Genomic DNA, 21,840 nt, shown 5'->3' with positions numbered 1-21,840 from the left:
TTATGAATATAAGTTATGAGATGATTTGTTTCAGAATGAGATGAGTATATAACTGTTAAAAGAATATTCTTAAATTTTCTCATAACTTCCACTTTCAACTCATATTTTCTTAGCAAGCACAAATATTCACAAACTATCTACATCTATCTATCTGCTATCTTTTTATCTATCTCCCTATATAATGCATATTAGCTTTATAAGTCAAGTTGAAAATAACTATTATTTATATATTTATTTTAACTTATATATGCATAATATTTATCTTTAACTTGACTTAATATACCTAATGGAACAGAATAATTTGTTTTATTCACTTTTTACATATTTTCTTTCTGTTGGAAAAAAACTTGGAAACTTCAGGAAATATAGAAAATATGCTATCTCTATAGATAAGGAAGAAATAAAAAATCTACTTAAGATTTGAGTGTTATTTAGAATCAACATTTACTTATATAAAACTGAAGTGATTTTTGCAATATCATATTGGATGCCCATTAATTCTTGGCTGTCATATTACCTTTTTCTCAAGATAGGTATTTCTCATACTTCAGTGGAGACATTTCTTTCCAAAAAAAAAATTGACAATTAGCAAGTAAAACACAACTGGTCACTATGTAAAAATTTACAGACTTCAGAGTACTTAGTACTAAACTGAGATATCTATACCACATTTTTTCCTTAAAGCAGAGGCTTTGTAATGGAAATGGAAGCAGAATGATTGTAAGAGCTAGAGATGGTGCATGGCAGAAAACATAAACAAAAACAAAACCCAGCATTTTCTGGAAATAACTAGGAGAAAGAAAAATATAATATGAATGCCATGAAATAATCTTGTTATTCACTGTAAATATGTATTACTCTCATTGACTAAGAAAGAGTTGACTGGCCTATGACTAGACAGGATTTTCAAGGCAGAAAGAATGCTGGGAAGAAAAGGGCAGAGTCTCAAGAACTGAAGGAGAGAATAACAGTAACAGGTGATAACCTTACTATACTGAGTAAAGATACCAAGCCATGTGGCAAAACATAGATTAAAATATATAGTTTAATTTAAAATGTAAGAGTCAGCTAGTAACAAGCCTGAGCTATATTGACCTAGAATTTATAACTAATAATAAGTCTCTGAGCTATTTGGGAAATAGCTGGTGGGACAGAAAAGTCTAACTACATATGACCCCTACTTTTGAGCAACAGAGATTCATATAAAACCTAACAATGTTTAAAAAATAAATTCTAAACACAGAGAACAAAACCAAACACAGTTTCCTGATAATTGTCTTTCTCTGGTAGGCTAGGTGCTAACAGTAAACAGAGGGGCAGCTTCTTTGAGGTGACTTTATTGGCTTAGTGCTAACAGCAACACTGGGCATGATGCTTTAAGAGGACCTACTACCAAACAATTAAATGGGGTTTATGAGCATCATTTAGTGCGCTACTTAGTGGCCAGGTGGAGCTCAAAACTTTGCAGAGTTGGGGCAATACACACACTTCCTCCATACTTCCACCATGAAGCTAGGCTCTAAGGGATCCAAGTGGGGAGGATCAAGCTGCTAATGCCATTCACCAAAACAAGTATTAATCTTAGAACCATGTCAGCGACTATTATAAAAATTTAAGATTCTTCTCATGTGATCAAATAATACAAACGCTCAGTAAAGACAGATCCAGATTAGGGGTAAAAAACCTATATAGGTTACAGTGTATTCAAATATATACTTAGGCTTGTGAGAGAAAAGAGAAAAGGTATACTATCATAGAATGTGCTTTAAGTATAATAAAATCCTTTTAAACGGAGTAAAGTAAAATAAAAAAGCTATGTAAAATGGAAGCTACACAGAAACTAGATCCTGTATGTTATTATGTTATATTTAGATTTTTTTCTGATTGTTAATAAAGAAACAACAGCTACTAAGACACACTGGATTATGGAAACTGCTAGGATATACATATATATATATATATATAATCTTTAAAAAATATATATATATATAATCTTTAAAATTTCTTGACTTCAAAATTGAAGTCAAAAGATATGTTACTTTGAGGAAGAGGTTATGCTTTACTTTCCACAGGAAATCAGAAACCATCAATATATTTCAGGTTTATGAAAATCAGATTTGATCAGAAAGACATCCTGAAAATCCCAGCTACAGACATAAGGAAACAAACCTAAAAAGGTTTATGATGCATTTAATATAATTTTTACCTGTTCCGAACATAAAACAAAAAATCATCTTTGTATAACTTGTATGCAATACAAAGTCTATAAATGTATTAACACATAAATGTATATTACCTTTAAAATATATATATCTTCAGATCACAGGGACCAGACACCAATGAGAATAGATAGCCCAGGTGATCCAGAATCTCAAAATGCCTCTGTTATTGTCTCCTCAGAATTCTGCGTCTAAAACAGCTTCAAGACTTCTGGCTGTGATTGTCCAGCCTCACAAATTACTATAGCCAATACTGAACATTTAGCCTGATTTTCTCATGGTTCCCCTAAATATTCCAGTGCTCTCAGACAACAGGAAGCAATCTGAAGAAAACACCACTCACATTCCCAAAATAAGTTTATGGATGTTTGTTATCATTAAATAGGGGTTGGCTACAAACTGTTATTGGGTATAATCAGGAATAAAATTAATCAAAAGAGATAAATTCAGAGATCTCTTTCTAAAAGAAAAGGGGGGATATAACATAGGAATTACAGAAACAATAGGTTAATTATTGCATATACTTTAACCTCCCAAACAACATTTAATATCAAAATTTTTAAATTTATATGGATTTGGGTTTATTGAAATAAAATTAATGTTAATTTTGTTATACTGTATATGTGTTTATACTCTTGTTTGGGGTATTGTGTTTATGCGACTCATTTAAAATATAATGTATAATTAAGAAATACAGATTAATAGTCATTGATAATAGTCGAACATCTTATGATAGACAAACATACTCATGTTAGGTATATTTTCGAGATTATACTCAGGTATACTTAGATAGACAGATGGTTTTCATACACTTCAAAAACCTACATAATATGACATTTAAGATGTTTAAAAACTTAAAGCTTTTTATGACAATGATGCACATTTGTTCCTGGCAGCACCAATTTACTTAAAAAGAATATGATAGACATTGAAGAACCTCTATATTGAGTTTGCTTTCTTTGTGACTAAAGCTACCCATTTAAGCAAAAAGCTGTCCTTGCCTCAGTTGCTGATCATACACTGTCCAAACTGGGCAAGTAAGATGAAAAGTAAATTAACTATCAAACTTCCCCAAGACAAGGGGTGAAAGTCCTTCAAAATCCCTGCTTCTCAAAAAATGTCTGTCAGCAATAAAACCCTTTGTGTGACTATCTAGTCAGCCAGATGTCCCTATTATTAGGCAACATGATACCCTTCTGGGGTTTTTGATGGAGTTAAAGACTAAATAATTGGACTTAAAATTTTCCTTAGTTATGATCAAAGATGAATTACATATAAAATTTTAGCCTCGCAAAGAAGAGATAGATAAAAAACATTTTCTCCAAATTTGCCAAATACAAATAGACTGGCTATTATAACTGTAGTTCTTTCTTGACAACTGTTTTGTTATATGTAGTTTTACTATGTTTAAATTTAAAACCTTCTTTATAATTAGACAACATGGGGGAAAAGCAAAGAAGTTATTATAACTCTGATATGTATATTTGAAAACTTTTTAGCTCATCAGCATGACTAGTGAATAAAAGAAGGATGGAGTATTCGAAATTTTTCTTTCATCATTCACAGCAACTGGCTTCATTCTCAAAACGTATTGTGTGTCCTTTGCCTGTGACATTTATGAAAACACTGGTCTCACTTCTGCCACACAACCTCTCACATTGACTTCTCTATCTTAAGAATATGGTTTGCCCATGGACTTAGGCTTCATTCTTTCTCACGATATTTTTATTTTTAAAGAACTTTTATTTCAATGAAATATCATTCACACAATATGAGCATTAGTACAAGGACATGGATTGGGCGAAAGGGGGACCCATAAAGATAGTGCTTCCCAAAACTTACATGTACTGACAGTGCCTTATATGCAAATCATTTAGGGATATAACTTAGAAAGTGGTCACAATGATAAAAGGAAATAATGCTCAATCTTTCTCATAAGCTCATAATTGTGGATCTACTGACACATTTTTCTCTGCAATCATAATTCTTCTGTTTATATTTTTATACACTTGTCATTCATGCCATGACAGTGATGCTCATATTGTCTCAAATATTTATGGAAAACTACCTTGAGAAAATGAAGATGATTATTATATATCTGTTGAAATGGAATTTAAAGTGGGGGTAATTTTTCTTAGAACACTGATTTGGTCATTTCTTTTATTTTGGGCTGTCATAAACATGCTCCCAGTTTCACCTTACACCATTATATCAAATTTACCTATCCATGAACCATGTCTAAGCTTTTTTTCTGTTCAGTTTGCTCTTGTCAGGAACTCCCTTCAGGTAGCAGTCATATGTTAATGGAGAATTTACAGTTGATCTCTTTTCTAAAGTTTAGATTTCAATGATGGAAGGATCTAAAGGAATTTTCAGTTGTGTATAACTGCAAAGTCTATGTGACAACACTCAGTGAACTGAAAGAGTGTTTTAAAAATACTAACTGCAGTGTGTGATAACTGCTGCTTGTAATTCCATTTATTCAGAAGTCTGAGGTAAAAAAAAATATGTGGTCTGAGCTCTTAGCTGAAAAGCAATTGCAGAAACATGTTGGAACCTATTGGAACAAAAATTAAAAAAAAATAGTTGCTACAAAAACTTCATTATACTACAGGTAATATATTGTAACTATTATTAAACTTGCCTCTGTCCTGAAAATAGTGCAAAAAAGAAAAGAGAATGAATTATAGTAAAAAATTAAAAATGAAGGGGACTTGATCAGACAGAGTTGTTAGCTTCTATAGATTAAATATACTCAGACATCAAAAGTTTATTCTTTTTATGATAATGAAATGCTACCTTTATCAGTTTTGTGTCCACGATAAGGGTGGTTGAAATGATGTTGTAAATTATTTATTAGGTGGAAGCACCAAGCTACTTAAACCCACTACACTACTGTTCATATCTGAAAGAAATACATGAGTTTCCTTAATCACAAAATGCAAAAGAAAACTGTCTAATTTTAAAAACCACAACCATGCTCATACTCTCATTTCTTCTACTCTTCAAATGGCTCTTGGAAGCTCTGTCCAGTGCTCCAATGTGGGTCTTTTCCTCTGTTTCTACCTGTTGTTGGATGAAAGTTCTATGGTGATATTTAAGATAATCATCAGTCTGACTACAGGATAAGGCCAGTTCAGACACCCTCTCCTTTATTGCTTAGGGTCTTAGCTGGGGTCATCCTTGTGGATTCCTGGGCATTTTTCTATAGCCAGGATTCTTGCTGACCCCATAATGGTTTCCTCAATCAAGGTAACTTTTTCCTTGGTCTCATATCTTTCCTTCCTCCTTCTCAACTATCTCATTCCCTCTCACCCTCCCTTCTCCCCTTCATTCTACCACCTACTCCCATGCTCAAATATTTTGTTTGATGACCTCGTCTGTTTCCAATTTCCAGGAGGATCTATATATGTTTTTCTTTGGGTTCACCTTGTTTCTTAGCTTTTCTAGGATCATGAACTGTAGGTTCCATGTCCTTTGTTTATGGCTAGTAACCACTTATGAGTCAGTACATATCATATTCATGTTTTCGGGTCTGGGTTACCTCACTCAGGATAGTGTTTCCTAATTCCATCCGTTTGCATTCAAAATGCAAGATGTCATTGTTTTTTACTGCTGAGTAGTACTCTAGTGTGTAGATGAGCCATACTTCCTTTATCCATTCGTCAGTTGAGGTACATCTAGGTTCTGGCTATTACAAATAATGCTGTTATAAACATAGCTGAACAAAAAGTCTTGTAGTATGATTGAGCATCTTTTGGGTGTCAAGACCATGAGGTGTTCATCCACTGAGACAGTTTGCCTGAGCTAATGGTAGCTCACCAACTCCAACTGGACTGGGAGTGAAAGAACATTGGAACAAACTAGTCCTTCTGAATGTGGTTGACAGTTGGGACAGACTGAGGGGCCACTGATAGTGACACTAGGATTTGTCTCTACTGCATGTACTGGCTTCTTGGGATCCTATTCTCTTTGGATGTAACCTTGATCAACCTAGATGTAATAAGGAGGGCCTTTGACTTTCCACAGGGCGAGGTGCATTGCCCTCTCTTAGGATTGGAGGGGCGTGTGGTGGGAGGGTGTGTGGAGGGAGTGGGAGAGGAGTGGGAGGAGGGGAAGAGTGGGAATTTGGATTGGTATTTTTTAAAGTAATAAAATAACATTTAAAAATTGGAGATGTCAATCCAAATTTTCCAACTAGATTAAACTTTAATTCAATAATTTCATGGTAAAATAATGTAAGACATTTTGGTAATAAAACTGTCTCAGTTATAAATTCCCTTTAACAAACCACAACCAATCAAAATACAGAGATATGCATCTCAGCCCAGTGTATACAACTACAAAACAACTTCTGCACCATGACTAAAGGATCAATGAAGTTAGGGGAGGGAAAGACTGTAAGATGGTGGCTCACGCCTTTAATCCCAGCATTCGGGAGGCAGAGGCAGGCAGATCTCTGTGAGTTCGAGACCAGCCTGGTCTACAGAGCTAGTTCCAGGACAAGCTCAAAAGCCACAGAGAAACCCTGTCTCGAAAATCCAAAATAATAAAAACATTAAAAAAAAGATACACAGAAAGACTGAGTGTTGTGATAGATAAGACTTCAGAGGCTACACTCAGAAAGGCTCACTAATATAACTGTCTACAAACAAAATGAAAAAAAGATGACTCCAATAGCCATGCTAATGTAGACAGAGTAAATCCCAGAATCCTGAACACTGCCCAATGAACTAAAGGCAACTAATGAGTGGTGACAATGGATGGAAAAAAGAAAATAGTCTTTGCCAAGGAAGAGCACACCAATTGTTTATTCGGTACCATATACTCAGTTATGAAAACACATGCATAAACAACATTAAGCAGATTCAACATGTTATATTTAGGAATTAATGCATGTACATATACATCTATGCATTCAACAATTAATGAAAAAAGATACCATGAATACAAAGAGGAAGGGGTTACAAAAATTTCGAAGGGAGCAAAGAGAGTCAGGGAAACAGTGAAATTATTTATGATCTCAAAAACTAAAAGAAATTTAAGAAACTGCCTGATTTAAATTCTACATTCTGTCATATCCTGACTTGCATTTTTAAAGATATGACAAGACAAAGAAACAAGCACCACAATCTCACATACAATGCAGGGATATACAAAAATATCTAGACCAATTTGGAGACTGGTATTTAATTAATTGATATACTTATTGATGTGGAAGATCAGAGCTTACTTACTCTCAAATGGCTTCTATTTGTGTTGTTCAAGGAATACAAAAACCTGATCATCAAAATATTCAGTATATTATGTAAAAATAAAAATATCATAAACTAGTATTTGCCTGAAAGAAATTCAGAATATTTAACAACTGAACCAAATGAGATTTTATGTATTCTTGTAAAATTTTACTTGTATTAAAAGAAATTAACACTCTAAGTTTCAGGCTAATTACTGTTAATACACAATTATTTGTTTATTTAAATAGCCATTGAAACTTAAGCATGGGAAACACATCATTCAAAACTATATACAATTCATTCCATACAAGTAAATTAGGCATTCATTCAATCACATAAAAACAATGGGTGGAGGAAAGAGATGGAGCAAGCAACAGCCAAATAATAATGAGATGATTGCACTTTTCCTAATTCAACTTCGAGCTTCGTAGAGGTCCTCTCAGGAGAGAAAATTGTGCAATAAAGGAACTCCTTGAATACAAATAGGGTTTCAAATTGAGTGCTTGTCCATTTCTCCTGGAATATACTATCTTGCAGGAACCTGGTTGCTTCTGGCAATGAAAAAGGAAGAATAAACTGTGCCCCCAGGGAGATAGCAGAGGGTTCTTCATTTGTTACCTGATGGCTCTGCAGAACACTCTTACTTCCCCTTAGGAAAAACAAGAGGAAATTTTGTGGCTTGAGTCTATCTAGCCAGACCCAGAGTACATACTGAAGCCTTGGACTGCAGATATTGCACCTTATCAAGACTATTTATATTTTACTAAAGTAAACCGAGTGTTTATTTCCAGACATGGAAAGAATAAATAATACAAATCATACAGAAACTCATCAAGCAAATATATAGAGTGAAGTAGCCCATTTTTATCTGTTGATTATAACAATGATACCAACAGCAGACAAAATACTGAAGAGGAAAAAATATAGGGAAATTAAAAACAATAGTTTTAAAATTATAAAAGAATTATTTTATTTTAAGCACAGTTGTATATAAAGGTCAGGGTTCTGTGCATATCTTGCAAGTGTGCAGAGCAAGGATAAAAAAAGATAACAAGAAATAGACAGATAATCAAATGAGGTTTTAGTTTACTCTTTGTTAGTACACATACCTGTTCCTGCTCTAGTTGGTGGCACAAACCTGGAAGAGTAGAGCCTAAAAATGAGGTGAACTAAAGACTCATGTGATACCAACTGTATTTAGATTATAGGACAATTTATATTCTGAGAGGGTACTCTGGGGGTTAAGCAGGGTCATGTGAGCAAAGTTCCCGTGAGTTCAAGCTGTATATAGCCACAAGGCAAAGAATGTAAGCAGGGGTTATGGCTGAATAGTTTTCAGTGTATACAGTCACAAAGACCATCTGTGCTTGGAAGTGTCATCTGAATAACAGTAAAATGATGGGAAATCAGAAGTATATTCACTCGTATTTACTACATCTGAGAGGGGTATGAAAGGTCATTGTAAGAACTATTTTGTGTTTGAGGGACTGGGTCTAGGACACTTGTCCATGTTCTCTTGGAAATTTTCTTACACACAATTAGAATTCTCCTCACAGTTTTCTTGATGAACTGGGTTCCAACATCTACCAAAGGAAATTTTATTAACATAGTTTGATTTCTAGAAATTGACCATTGATTCACAAAGCAATGTAAGTCAATGTTGAAAAGTTTTTGCATCCTAATAAGCCTCTCCGCTGGTGCAATAATCCAAATCAGACAAAACCAAATCTAATTAGAGAAAACTAATACATCAGGGAGTAAACAAATACTCTCAGATGGCTTTCTAGCCCCCCGGAGAGGAGTCAGGAAATGTTTATGCTCTGGGGTGCAGAGATACTTGCATGGGATATCCATAAATACCCTGTGGGAGAGGTCTTGAGCATCTCTAGTGAGGAGTCATCTTTTGGCAGGCTTTCTCGGGTGCAGAGTTTGAACTCAGGCAAATTTCAGGAGAGGGACCTTGAGGCTGAACTTCCACCTGATCATTATAGACTCTTCGGATATATGGTTGCCAGTGGCTGGGGTAAGGCTTCCATCCACCCAAACATTCCAGACTCTTTGTATATATGGATGCCAGGGGCTAAGGTGAAGCTTCCATCTGAACAAATATATTAAAAAATAAAATAGGAAGAGTGGGAAGATGGATAAGAAGTTAAGAGTACTAGCTGCTTTTTCTGAGGATGTGAATGTCTCTCTGAGATACCACGTGATGGTTCATAAACATCTTTAACTTCAGTTCCAAAAGCTCTTATACCATCTCTGATCTTTGTCACATACAGGCACACATACAAGTAAGACACACATAGATATACAATAAATAAATCAGATGAAAACCATGTACAGTATAACAGAATACCATTAGGAATCATTTATTTTTCTAAACCATTAGTGTTTGATTTTGCCATAGGTCTCTGGGCTCCCTAGTCTCTGGAATTTTTTCAATTATGCAGTGTCAGGTGTGTGTGGGTTCATTCTCATGGAATGAACATTAGGTCAAATTAATAGTTAGTGATAGGCTACTCTCACAAATCCTATGCCACCATTGCCCTAGAGCATAGTATACAGATGGAAAAGATTATAGCTCAAAGGTTTTGTGGCTGGGTTGGGGTTTACATTTTCTTTTGGCAGTCTGCAGAGTACCTTCTAGCACCAAGGGACTAGAATGCAGGGGTAAGGGTTCCATGAAGGCACCAGCTTGATGTCTCCATATTCCATGGGTTGGATGGGTATTGTCCTTGCCATTGGGGGCCCACTCTCGGTTTATCGAAAGCAACCTTTTGTCTTAGCAACAGCCTCTGATACTTGGGGATTCCCATGGATCCCACTTGACCAACAACTTAATTGAATGCAATCTAGTCACAACACTGGAAGTGTTGTCTGGCTACAAGGAATGGACAGTTGGGAATCTGTATACCCCACTAAGATCATTTTCATAGATCCCAGAAATTTTCTACTGCTCTTAGTCGGCAGCCCCAATGCCACACCCATAAATTTAGCTCTCTATGAGATTTTTTAACTGATAGTCTATGGTAACTTGGAAAAGCATTTCCCCCTGTTATAAAGTGATTTCCCTTAAACTTTTTTTTAACTTATGTATATGTGGGTATACTTTTGGGTAAGATTCTACAGTAGCAGGTATTATGCAGCTTTTCAAAGGTTTAGTGCTAGCTACCCTCCCCCGTCTCCATCTTCTACCTTGTCATATTATCCTTATCCACATTTGATTATTCCTAATCATTATTTCCTTTTCTTCCTTCATTTTCCCTTTCTTATTCTCTTTCCCTTTGAATTACTCCCCATGTCTCTTTACTAGTTTCCAGACTTACACAGGTAATCTGATTGACCAACACGTTTAAAGGTTTGAACATATAATCCATAAGTGAGATGACATGCAACGTTTGTGTTACTGAGTTTGAGTTAACTTAGAATGATTATCATCAGATCCATATATGCACATGTAATGTACCTCATTTTCAGTTTTCATTAATTGGTTTATGGTCATCTAGACTGTTTCTGGTTCCTGGTTATTGCAAGTAATCAACAATAACTGTTAATAAACAGTATCTCCGCAATTGAATGAATTCTTTGGGGAGATGCTAAAGAGAACTATACCTCCTTCATATGCTAGGTTGACTTACAGCTTTTGAAGAACCTTCACACCTGTTTCTATAAAGGCTGCACTATTTGCACTCCTACTAAGGCCGAAAAACTATTCCATGTCCCCATATCCACACTAGTATTTGTTGTTAGTTTTAAAGTTAGCATTACTGACTGAGATTCCTAGCTGTGAAGCATAATACCTACATTGATGACTGGTTTGACAAGCTATACCTACTGGTTCAACATTGGCAATGATATGATGGGAGAAATAACTTTCTGCTTTGATTGAAAGCTACAAGAGAAAACTCATACCTGCCACTGTTAACTGAGTCAAAAAGCCCAAACTGGTTAGGTCATTGGCCCTGGCTACTACTTTGGTCAAATGGTATGATAATATGTTTTCTCCAAAGTTCTTTTCTTTATATACAAAGATAAGTACATCTATAATCCTTAATCAGAAACTTCTCTTTTAGTGGGTATGAAGTTCTGTGGTAATTTAGTCAGAGACTCACAACTGGACAAGATGAAAATAATAAGAAACAATGAACTATTCAGATGTAAAAGGTCCATATACATCACACTCTCTCCTCCAAGTGTCAGAATGATCATAGAGGAGGAGTGGGGAGATCATGAGAAACAGAGGTGATGGGAGTATGTGGCAAATCAGTAATTTGTGCATATGGCAAGGCCATTGCCCTCAAGAACTCAAAGAGTTATGACTGTATTACAAAATCAGCACAGTTGTACACCATCCCAAACCCCACATATATGTGGGAGGATTTCTTGCAGCCCTACGCCCAGATTATGAGCTATTGGTAACTGATGCTGGTGTAGAACATTCAACTTTCTTCAGTGACGTTATTGCTGAAAGTCTGTCCATGGGTTCTAATAGAGGGTCCTACACTAATGCACACACAGCATTATGTAAATTAAGGAGGTGATTGAGATTTATGTGAGGGTGTCACCCCTCCATAACCTCTCAGAATTCAGAAAGAAAACTATAGCAAGTGAAAACTGACTAAAAGAGGTTTGAGGGTGAAAGAAATAAATTAGTTCACATAAGACTTTTCATCATGTCCCATATATTTTCATCATGTTCATATATATTTCCCAGTTGCATTCTCCAATACTCTTTCAATGTTCTGAGGATCTCTCGATCACACAAGGTTTTCCGTTCATAAACCAACATAGACATAATTAACAATTCTTTCGCAAATAACACTGATACCAAGAATATATTTCTTATGGCCAGCAAGATAAACTAGGCAGACAAAGTAGGCATCAGTTGGCTTACTACTGTTTCAGAGTGGGTGTGGCTGTAAAGCGCCTCGGTATATCTGAAAAGGGGGTAAATAGAGAAACAGGCTATGATTTCTAAAAGAGGAAGAGGAAATTTGTGTCTTAACTACATCTGTGTCATTAATATAAAGTCTGTAATTGATAAATGTAGAGAAAAGGGAAGAAAAATGCAGAAGTATTGTTCCACTCCCTGATTAGTTCTTTTGCTTCCTTTCATGGCAGCTGGGAATATAGCATTGCAGGACCAGGGCAATCAGCATAAGCCACAGGAGAAGTGGATGATGCTTGACCCCCAGGCTAAGCAGCAGGGTGGTGTAGGGGTGCTGCATCTGCTTGCACCCATGAGAAGGAATTTCTTTATCTTATGCTGGTTTAGCAACCTAAGCTTTTTCCTATATGTCTAGGGGTAAAGGAGCAAATGGTTAGTTTCTTAGATCTTGTGTCAATGAGACCGAAGTGGAGGTAAGTACAGACTATTAATAGCTTGTTAGAGTAAAGGCCTGTAGGTTACACTCTCCTGAGTTGACTATTAGAGAATTCAGGGCAGTCCAGACTAGTTTATCCATCCGGGCAGACATGTTGTTTCTCCTGCTCAAGGCCTGTCTGTTGAGGTTCTAATGTGGTCTATTTGCAAGCTTCCTTTTTTTGTCAGATGTCCTGCCATAAATTGTGTCATAAATTGTGACAATTGTGTCAGGGGGCTAGCTTTATTCAGATTTAACTATGAGAACAAAGGTTTACTGAGTGAGTGCCTTCACACTAGGGCCCCCACAGTGTGGGGATAAAGGTTATAATACAGTGTCCACTACAGAATAAAGTTGTGCTCAATAAATAATTTATTATACTACTGAAACATTTTGGGATGACCGCACTATGGAAAAAGAGGGGTGTTATGGCTTCATGAGAGTTTACAAAAATGGCAGCAGCTAGTCAAAAGACAAATATTTCTAAAGCTTCGCAAATTGGGTTTTAGCCTAGTGATTTTGCCGGCTGTACTATCACTGCATCATACTTGTGGTCAACAACAGGAAGGTTAAAGGAGCACATGACGTTTTGATGGAAAAGTGATTCTGAGGCAGTTGAGAAATGTGAGGAAAGGGAGTTGGAGGTAAATTTCATAATAACATTATATTCATGTCTGAAATTCCAAGAAAAAAATATATAAAAATAATCGTAGTCATGACTCTTCATTCACAATGCTAATAGCTCAATATAATGTTATTAATTTCAAAATCAGGTGTTCGTGAACATAACCATTTTGCCAATTTAAACACTTAACTGGAACAATAAAATTTATAATACAATAACTCTGTAGCTATAAGAAAATTTCCATCTGTCATCATGTGTCTTCTATTCCTATGACAAAATATCATGACTGAAGTCAAATTGGTAAGAATCGATTTATTTACATTTGCATGTCACAATCCATCATTGAATATTGAGCAGGACTCTGGAAGCAGGAATTGAGCAGAGGCATACATAAATACCAAGAAGCGCCTTGTTCCCATGGCTTGTCCAGTTTGCTTTATTATACCACTGGAGACAATTGCTCAGAGTGCACAGCCCCAGTGAGTTGGGCCTTTTAATATCAGTTATTAATAAATAAAAAATGTAGTAACGATTTTTCTATGAGGCAAACTGATTGATTGATGGTTTTTCAAAGTTGTAATTTATTTAGAAGTTGTATACCTCTACTTCAGTTTTATATTAATATTAAGCATTTCCTTGGTTTTGATAATATTCTTTCTTTTTAAAGTTCTCAAGTGAAATTAATTCATTGATCCTACCCAGGTTCTTCCAGCTTATAGAAAATCAGAAAAATCTTAAAAAAATATTAAATATTAAAAATATTAAAGATATGATCTAGGGACACAGACATTGTTAGAAGACTCAAAAATTTTGTGCTAGAGAGGATTAAACACAGTCTATTAGAAAGTCACTGGAAACCCATAAACAGAGACCCAGATGTATAAAGAATCATTTTGGCAAAATTATTAAAACAATTTAAGAACATTTTTACCATTGTAAGGATGAAGCAAGTGGATATCTATAGTAAAAAACCATCAACTTAAACACAACCTCAAAATGAACAGGGTATTTAAATACAAAATAATCTTTTGCAATATTTTATAGAGAAAATGTTTGAGAAGTAGGGCATGGAGAATAATTCTTAGACATGAGCCAGCATAACAAAAAATGGACAATATATATATTCAAGTTAAATAATTTGAAGTATTTCTTAACTGAACTGAAAGACAAGCTTCAAATTGGCAGACATATAGGTAAACTAAAAATTTAGTAAATGATTCATGTACATCATGAAAACAACTGTCAAACCTAAGTACTAAAAATGAACCAATTAAAAGATAGTAAAACAAATGTAAGAGAAACTGTTTAATGTGGATAAGTCAATCATAACAAATTAACCCAACTCTCAACATTGCCCCAAATACAGATTTATGCTAGTAACCTATGACTATTGATCCATTAGAAGTAAATCTGAAAAATTAGCACAATCACAAATATCAATAATGATATTAATAATGATCAGAACTGGATTCCTCATCTGTTGACAAAAGTAACACTTCTAGAAAATTACCAGATAAGAGCTGGAGAAATGGCTTGGTATATAAGAACACTGACTATTCTTCTAGAGGTTCTGAGTTCAATTCCCAGCAACCACATGGTGGCTCAGAACCATCTGTAATGAGATATAGCAACCTCTACTGGTATGCAGGCATTCATGCAAACACAAATCACTGTATAAATAATAAACAAATAAATCTTTAAGAAGGAAAAAAGAAAAGGAAAATAATCTGATGGTTTCATGTACAAAGGATCATAGAAAATAAACATCAAAAATTGACTTCTAAACCACATAGTCATAATAACAGATACAAAATCTGTGTATGATTGCTAACAGCAATCAAGAGAATCTAAGACAAATATGTCACGCAATAGGTGAATGTTTTTAAAATCGAAAGACAAATAGATATTACAATAGATGATAAATACTGATGTAACTCTTTGTACTATTACTAACAAAAACAAATAAAATAGAAGAATCATTTATACACATAGCTACATAAATAGACAAGAATTACACTATCATGAAAAAAGTAGAAGTCAGGAAGTTCATATGTTAAATGTCTTTACTATTACAAAATATTGAAAAATATGTAATTGAAAGGATACTGTAAAAATTAGTGATTTCGTGGTGTTGAATTCCATGTAAAGTAGTCAAAAATGCTCAAACATATCTTTTGGTTGAAATTTTTACATATATTGAGTAAAGTGGTAATTATAGGAATTGATGCACTGAGAATAAAAGGTTCGATAAAACCACATACACATAATCTATCAAGGCTACTTCTCTAGTTTTAGCAGACAGAGGTATATATTAAAAAATTTTAAGCCAAGAGTAGAAGGAAACTTTGTATTGCATTTTAGACTTCTGAGTATACTCACAGAGAGAGAGAGAGAGAGAGAGAGAGAGAGAGAGAGGATGTAAAAACATGTATTTATATAGATAGATAGATAGATAGATAGATAGATAGATAGAAAAACACTTCTATAAAAGAAGAAATATGTAAGAGCTGATTATGTATTAGAGTAAACATAAATATTATCTAATACAACATATTCACATCCTGACACATCATTTTGGAACTCGGGAGATAAGGTAGAACTTTCATTAACAGTGTAGATATTAATGTTTTTATCAACATGTACAAAGGTAAATACAATAAAAGAGGCCAAAATAAGATAATGCTTTGAAGGTTTGTGTCTAGGGAGATGAAGAAGACATGAAAGAGGGGTGGAAACTTGCTGAGCATTTCAAAAATTGTCCTTTTCAGTGTTACCTAAAATTTAAACAAGTGAAATAATACAATTTCAAAAGAATACGAAGAGAAAGAAAGCAAGTACAAAACAGTCAAAAAATTGCCTGTGTTTTAAGACAAATAACTGCAAAACTTTTCTGAACTTTTGCAGCTGAGTGTTCTTTATTTACTTGCTCTAGGGTTTAGCTTTCTGATACATACTATGAAGGGCATCCAACTTCTTTAGATTGTCATTTTTGTATTCCTAATGATTATTCTGTTTTTAAACAATGAAATAATAATACTTTTATTCTCAGTGACTCTGTTCAATATTTCTATGCTGTGAAGCAATATATTTTGCTTTTGTCTCTTAAAATGTGGAAGTGGTAAGATTTCCTTCTGAAAATTATAAGGCTGAAAAATGAAATTCAATTATTAACAGCAGTTTGACTAAGGACACAAAGACATGTTCATAGGGATTATACTATTGAGTTCTTCAGCAGGTACAATAAGAATACTGCTAATCTTAATCACATCAATCTGTTTTTCCTAAAATTATACAAAGAAATATCGATGGAGATTATCTTCATAGGCACTGGACAATATTTGAAATAGTGCTTGATGCCTAAATTATGATAAGATGATGAGCTTATGGGTTATGAAATTCATTTCACCTGAGCTGAATTACTAGAAGTTAGAAGATAAGAACTTCAAAAAAGCTTATTTCGTTAATGATATAATGCACATGTTTTAAAAACTGCTTAAGTTCATCATAGTTTCTTTCATTTAATTTCATTTATCATGGTAAACAATATTGTTATTTATAAAGAAATTACTTTTAACTACATGATTGTATGCTCTTTTGTCTTTACATTCTGATATGATTTTTATTGATTCTAAATTGCTTTACTTTGAAATCATCTGACTATAATCTATTGCTTTCTATTCTCTTATGCATAAAACATTTTAATCATCCTTCTGTCATAATCAACCAACAACACAACACTTTTAGTTATAAAATATTTTCTGCATAAAATGTGTAATTATGATTTTAACTTTACAAGCATATTGTATTTATCTCATAAATACATTATACTTCATATACAAATTATCCAAAAAGATTGAACCATTTATATCTTCCTCCTAGTAACACCTCTACACCTGTCAATTTGGGGGTTATTACCATATACAGAGGAAAGACTCTGAGTGTGGAGCACCTTGAACTAGGTCACTTCCTTACATTTGCAAGATGTATGATATTCACATTCTGTATGATGATATGTCTATAGAAGAATAATAGCTCAGATGGAAGAGTGAGTTCCACTGTTTGATTGGGTTTAAAGATCACTTCATGAGATGGAAGCTTTGCTCCGCACATTTCTCTCATGACTTGGCCAAGTTATTTATTATACAAGACCTAAGCTAGTTAGAATAGGATATTTGTACTTATTGTATATAATTTCATAGTAGGTTTAGAACTCTCTTATTTAAACAAAAGGGGGAGGTGTTACGGGAGGTCCTCCCACTCCTCCAGCCTACCTCCACTGAGATACCAGCCCATTGGGGCGTGGTCTCTTTCCCTTTAAAAACGTGGCCACTTCCCTCTCCTCTTCTCTCTTCACTTCCTGCTCAGCTGGCAACTAGACTCCCTTCCTGGTTGCGCAGAGGGCTGATGGTGATCTGTAAATTTTTTCCCCTTTAAATAAATACCACCCTATTAATCATAAAAAAATAAAAAATTGCGAAGAACCTGAGACTATATAGGTCACAGTATTTAGGGGGAATCTACTTTTATTATTTGCTAAAGGAACACAGCAACAAAACATTTGTTAATGCTATAGTAATGCATTGCTCAACCGTCTGCAGAAAATTTCTTTCTTACAATAGATGATAATTAACTTAGAGATTCACAACTGAACAGTGTGACGGTGAGAGACTTTGCAATATTTTCATCTATCTTTTTTTATAAAGACTCAGCTGTCTATGCAAAAGTACAGACAGAAAAAACTGAAGAGCCAGAGGAAGTGAATAATTATAAGGAAACATGTCTTCCAGACAAAATAAGTCAAGGAGTTATTTGCCAACACAAAATGATTTCTTTTTGGTTTCTTTTCTTTTTTTTTTTTTTAAGAAAGTCAACATGAAGTTGTGTCAGAAGGAAAGTGGGTAGAATCTAATGAAAAGTTAGAATATGATCAAATATCACTGAATAAAAATCTCAGTAAAATAATTTAAAAACATAACCAACTTTAACAGTCATCCAGTCTTTAAAAACTTCAAACAATTTAATAATTTGTTCTTTATGTTATCTCTTTAAAACACTAAATTTCTTTAACTGTGAACTTTTTTTAATTTTTTTTTTAAAGTGATACTATTGCTGAAGGCTGCTCGATTATTCCCTCACCGCCCTGACTTGAAATAACCACACAGAAATCTGAATTAATTATATTCTGTTTGGCCAATAGCATAAGCCCATTTTTTTTACTAACTCTTATATCTTAAATTAACCTACTTCTATTAATATGTGTATCACCACGAGGTAGTAGTCTACCAGTAAAGTTATAATGGGCTCCAAGCGGGAGCATGTCTCCTGTGGGGCTCCATGGCTTCTCACTGACGCTACCTTCTTTCTCCCAGCATTTAGTTTATTTTTCCCACTTAACTGTATTCCAAAAAGCCTCTGTCAGAAAAGGATCTATTCATTAACCAATATAAAAAACACATAGACAGAAAGACTTTCTACATGATACTTTTACTCCAAGGGATATAAACCATAGCAGTCACCATAAAAATCAAAGAAAAACTGAAAGATAAGATACTTAAGTATCCGTGTGTGTGTGTGTGTGTGTGTGTGTGTGTGTGTGTGTGTGTGTGTTTGTGTTTCTAAAAGCACAGTGCTATTTTCTTTATACTTGTTACTCCATTTGGATATAAAAAGCATAGTTGTTTTTAAGCTCAAGGAAATTTTACTTGAATATTAATCCTTTTAATTTCTGTTGTTACAGAATATGAATATAGGACATTTCTAGAGAAGAGCAGTTTCTGAGGGAATCTTGATTATCAACATCACTGGATGATAAAATCACCTAGGACATCCACTTCAGGTATGGATTTGAGGACATTTAAAAAAATGTTTAAATAAGGCAGGAAGAACCATTCAATGTATGAAATTGGTGCCAGATTTATTAAAGGTGTGGGGCAGGAAGAACTGAGCAGGGCAAAGCATCCACTGCCCCAGTGTATATCACAACTAAGGATGAAGCATAACTTGTCAGTCATGTAACCTTGCTTTACTACATTAATGGACTATATCCTTTAAGCAATTATAAATCAAAATAAATCTTTCATCCCTCTCCTAATTTTGTAAATTTGTTTTTTCTTCATCCCAGAAATGGTGAAGTAAAAAGAGCAACAGACTCCCAAATGTCAAAAATTCAGCATTCTATGGTAGATTTAGCTGGTACAATTTCCCTCTATAAAGATTAAATGCCTGCTACTGATTATTCTAAAACATATATAAGATACAAAAAATTATTTTAAAATGGTAAATAGATATATTAAAACATAGTATGGTATATGTGATAATAAAGATAAGAATAAAGGAATAAAATGAAAGCTACTATTAAGTGCAATCTTTTAACAGGTAAAATAAAAAGATGGTGTAAAAACTCCTGTATAGTGTGCCTTTAAAAATTATGCAAAGAATAGCCAATGAAACATCATGTTAAAAATATGTTCAGAGAAATAACCTAAAAATCCCTAAAATAACCTACTTGCTCTTTCATCTGATAAAACACAGAAATGAAGTGGCAAAATATGCCCACACACCTGGTCATTTCCCCTGTGGCTTAGACACTTTCTAAAAGGTTGACATTGATGTGTCAAAGCAAGTAGCAGGTGGTCTCAAAGTCTCTGCTCCCTCCAGTGATGGATGTCATTTAGTTCTTAGTTTTTCTAAAGAAGGTGCCCTAAGCAAATTAGCAAGCAAACCTACAAACCCTGTTTGACCACATTTATGCAAAAGAGAGGTAAGAGTGCATTTTCACTCATCACAGAAAGACTCACTTACTCATTAAAAAGTGCTTCAGCTCCTTACTGGCAGGTCAAGGGACAGTAGCTTAGAACGCTATAGCTTTTAGCCTAAATATTTATGTTTGATCTAACTGAATGTTCTTTGGGTTTTCTTTTATTCAGTGTCAGAGAACATTATACTTAATCTTGTTTTGTCTATATATCATGTCAGAAACTTGCCAATTCACTTATTTACTTTGCTTTAACAGTTATGTAGGAGTTGCATTATGTCTCATACTTTACTGATTCACAAATATTAACTCAATGCACTTACAAACTTCCTGTGAGCGGTGTGGGTTCTTATTTCCACTGTATAGACAATGGCCACTGACTTACTTAAAGAGGTGAATTATAGATTTAATATATATCACTGAATGCTGGAGCTCTGTTTTGAACCTGAGGATTTCAGCTGAATCTCTTCATATATCAGTTGTACTGTTTCTCTAGAAAGCACTATCAATTTCATCTTTTAGTAATTGTTATAACTGTCATAACAAGATCATATAAAGTTAGACCTTCATAGACATCCCAATAATTTTTGCTGTTGTTATTCTCCTTTTTCTCATATTTACATTTCAAAATTAATAACGATTTTATCATAGTTAAAAATAAAACAATGAATTTTTCATATGTGTCCACTTACTAAATCCTTCAAATTGAAACTCTGACTTAATTGGTTGTATGTTTGGTGTGGAATTTGGTATTTTCTATTTGTAAAGACTAAAGATGGCTTAGTTTATAATAAAAATGTTTTTCTTACTTGTAATTTTAATGTATAAATATCATAAACTCAAACAATGAACCTTAGGAATTTTAATATTTTTTTAAATTTGTTCTTTGACTATATATATATATATATATATATATATTCAACATTCAATCTACTTCCTATTTACTTTCTAAACTCTCTGAACCCCATCAACATCACTTTTTCCCAGCAAGAACCCTTCTCTCATTAATTTATTTTCTTGTTGAATTTATTCATCTGTGTGACCATGGTCTAGGGGCTAACCAATAAAGCCTGACATCATCATATAATGTAGTAATTGAAGAAAACAGCTTCCCCTCCCACAGCATCTATCAGTAGCCAATAGTTAAGCAAATAGGAGTAGGATCCTCTGGGCCTCTTGTTAATCCATGAGTGTTTGCCAGAAACCCCAGTTTTATCCAGGCCCCTTACCGGTATCTCCAGTGTGATCACAATTTCATTGGTTGTATTATATTCAGACAAAAGTGTTTTATAGTTCCTACTATATCTTTTTGTTCCCTTTTTTTGCAACAATCTGAGCCTTTTAGTGGTATAGATGTCTGATTTAAGGTTGAGCATTCAACCATTATTTATTCTCAATCTCGAACAATCATATAACTCTTGGTTTACCACTGGTCATTTCAAAGAGAAATTTCTCTGATTAATATGTGAATACCCTTTGTCCACAGGTATAAACATATAATAGTAGAAGGAAGCTGTACTAGGAACAGCAGGCTGTGTTCCTGCCTCCCGGCTCCCAGCTGCCTGGCTAGCTGTCTGCACACTGATCAGTCTTAGGCCCCTGTGTTGATTGTCATCAACCACAAGAAGAGAATTCTCTGATG

Source organism: Microtus oregoni, unplaced genomic scaffold, assembly GCF_018167655.1.
Source record: "Microtus oregoni isolate MIOR12 unplaced genomic scaffold, Mior012 000038F_ref0000394, whole genome shotgun sequence".
NCBI classification, from domain to species: domain Eukaryota; kingdom Metazoa; phylum Chordata; class Mammalia; order Rodentia; family Cricetidae; genus Microtus; species Microtus oregoni.
The sequence above is the reverse complement of the archived record's forward strand: the minus strand, read 5'-3'. Positions refer to the sequence as shown.